The sequence below is a fragment of the Amphibalanus amphitrite genome, unplaced genomic scaffold (assembly GCF_019059575.1).
Source record: "Amphibalanus amphitrite isolate SeventyFive unplaced genomic scaffold, NRLGWU_Aamphi_draft 000370F_arrow, whole genome shotgun sequence".
In the NCBI taxonomy this organism is placed as follows: domain Eukaryota; kingdom Metazoa; phylum Arthropoda; class Thecostraca; order Balanomorpha; family Balanidae; genus Amphibalanus; species Amphibalanus amphitrite.
The window spans coordinates 131260-134647 of NW_024881864.1; positions in this window are offsets into that span (position 1 = coordinate 131260).

Sequence of the window (3388 nt, forward strand, 5' to 3'; positions counted from 1 at the left end):
TTTTAATGGGACCTGATCTGTTTCCCAGTGCGGTTTTTACTGGCTTCTCCGTACGGGGAAAAAAGCAGACAAGGCAGTGGGGCCATTGCCAAGTCGGGGAACGGCCGGGGCTCGCGAGGGGAAAAGGTCTGGGAACGTTAGGGGAAAATCACGGTTTCCCCGATCGGGGAAGGTCTCCAGTAAGCATAAACCCGTATAGCCGGGTGGGGGAATGTGCGGGGCTCGCACAGGATCTTCTTGGGGAAAATGTTCGATAGCCCCGTACGGGGAACCGACCTTAACAACGGGTTTTAACCATAGTCGGCGCGGGGGTAGCCTGGGGGACGTTTGGGGAACGCTTGGGCAATTATACCGTTTCCCCGTACGAATCCCGCACAAAGTTCCCCGTACAAAGTGTCTCAAATCCCAAGCGAACGCTCCGTTTTCCCTAAGAGAACGGTTGGGGTTTCCCCGAGCCTGCCCCAAGCTCGCCATAGGCCTTCCCCGTACGGGGAAAGCTCCGATTTGCTGGCTGGGTGCTATCTCGGATTTTTGATTTTTTTTTTATTTTGACCCCCAAAAATCAAAAAAATATATTTTTTGGATATAAGAGTCAAAAAATCCAAAAAGTTTTTTGAATTTCGCAAAAACCGGAGTATATGTGATAGTCCTTACCGTCTTCCATCCACATACCAAATTTTAGATTGATACTTCTTTTTTTTTGGCGAAGTTATAGCGAAAAAAAACTGTTCAAAATTGATGACGTCAAACTTTAAACTCAATTTTTAGCAATTCTAGACCCCGTAGCGCAAAACAAAGACCACCATTGATGCCCCTGCTAGGCTGCTGATGCCCCTGGGACCTGAAAGGACTGTGGTGCCCCTGACAAGCCTAAAGTGCCCCAACAGGCCCGTGATAGCTCCGACAGGTCCAAGGTGCCCCTGCGTGATGCCGTGATGCCTGCGAAGCCGGTGGTGCCCCTGCGAGGCCGGTGGGGCCCCTGACAGGCCCATGGTGCCCCTGCGAGGCCAGTGGTGCCCCTGCTAGGCCGGTGGTGCCCCTGGCAGGCCTGTGGTGCCCCTGCTAGGCTGCTGGTGCCCCTGGGCCCTGACAGGACTGTGGTGCCCCTGACAGGCCCAAGGTGCCCCTGCAAGGCCGGTGGTGCCCCTGTAAGACCTGTGGTACCCCTGCTAGGCCTCTGGTGCCCCTGACAGGCCCATGGTGCCCCTGCGAGGCCGGTGGTGCCCCTGGCAGGTCTCTGGTGTCCCTGACAGACCTGGGGTGCCCCTGACAAGCCTGTGGGGTCCCTCACAGGCCCGTGGTGCCCTTGCTAAGCCTGTGGTGCCCCGGCCCTGGCGGGCTGGTGGTGCCCCTGCTAGGCCGGTGGTGCCCCTGACAGGCCTGTGGTGCCCCCGGGCACCAAGGGGGGTCATGACCCATGTGGCCCCCCTTGGATCTGCCACTGATACATAATAGCCGTTTTCACGACGGCCATCTGGTACACATTTGGTGCACATCTGGTACAGATCAGGTGCAGATTTGGTCAAATCAGGTTCAGTGTGGCTCTTAGCAGCTATCAGCTAGGGTTGCACTAATTGCTTATATGCCTGCTTTGTCATATTATCAGAGAGCATCATCGAGTAAAACACTGAAATAAATTCATAAAATGAAGATATTTGCTGTAAAAGAAATTAGGTGCAGATTTGGTCAAATCAGGTGCATTCGCCGGATAGCCCGTCGTGAAAACGGCTAATATATTGATTTGTAAAGGCGTTATGGTTTATGCAATATGCAATTGCAGGCGCTTCGTATCCCTCACTTATCCCTCATTGGGGACTCTGGCGGGCTCCTGAGGGCCCACGTCTATCTCTGGGAGACCTAGACGGGCTCCTTTGGGTCCTTTCAGTCCACTATAGCAAAGAGGTCTCCACGCGAGTCCTATGCATCTGAGGGCGTACCCTGACGTATGAGGTACCCAACTGCAGCTCCAATGGTCTCTTACACTGGCGGATCCAGGGAGGGGGCATTTAGTGCCATGCCCCCTTCCCAGAGGCCTAAAGTGGCCCGTTTGCCCCATCCCCCAAACGATAATGAAACAGTTCAATCAGTGCGTGGCCAAGGAGCCGAGTTAGACAGGGGGTGTTTTACCACCTCCCGGCCCGCAAAGGGACCCAAGCACTGACTCGAAGCGGGTTAACTGGTCGACAAAAGCAATGGGAAGTGTTTACAAAGTAATATAAAGGCATGGGTCGGGTGGGCTACCATTTATATATTTTTCTTTTTAGTTAAAAAAAAATATTCATAGTGTCAGGGCTGTGACGAAAAAATGAGTGGCCTAAATCCGATGAGAAAACAGGATTTGGGGGTACCCTAGGTTTGGCTCCTGCATGAGTTACCCCCCCCCCCCAAAAAAAAAAAACGCAAGCCTGGATCCGCCAGTGGAAGAGAGAGAAGAGAGAGAAGAGAGAGAAGAGAGAGAAGAGAGAAGAGAGAGAAGAGAGAGAGAAGAGAGAAGAGAAGAGAGAGAAGAGAGAGAAGAGAGAGAAGAGAGAAGAGAGAAGAGAGAAGAGAGAAGAGAGAAGAGAGAAGAGAGAGAAGAAAGAAGAGAAAAGAGAAAAGAGAGAAGAGAGAAGAGAGAAGAGAGTAGAGAGAAGAGAGAGAAGAGAGAGAAGAGAGAGAGAGAGGGGGCACTGCCGACTTTCGGTCCCATTCTTTCCATGCAACGCCCATAGGGCTAATGTTAAAATGCCCAAATCAAAGGGGGCACGGTGCGCTGGTGCCCCCCCCCCCCCCTCGTTCCGCCGCCTATGGTGCGAAGTACCAAGTCGGGCAGAGTACGTCACTACCGCCATCTGGCCAGTGGGAGGGTACTGCCAGTTCGCCCAACTGTCGCTAGGGCACGCAAGGTATATTGACACTGGGGACAGGGGACCAGCGATAACTGAAACAGTAAACTAAGCCAGTGCAAACAGGACCAGAAAACTGAGCACGTGGACAACTAGACCAAGTAGGTACCTACTACTGAACCAGTGAACACTAAACTAGTGGCAACTGAACCAGCGGACAACCAAATATGACTTCTGAACTAACTAGTAGACAACTGAACAAGTAAACTGAGCCAGTGACATCCATGACCCCTGGTTATGTCTCTGAGGTCATCTCAGGTCACCAATGAGCTCTAACAGTTTTTCTCTAATAACTTTTGATATATGTACCTATCATGTAGATTGTAGCTAGAGCGATGAAAATGCCTTTATAGATGTATTCGGCTCGACGATACGTATCAACCCATAAGCAGCATGACCTTTTCCGGTCAGGTCATGACCTCGACTTGATGTCAAATTTTCAAGCTGACCTTTCAAGGTCAAATGATAGCTTATTCGACGAGTCTCGGCGAGAGGAACACGAT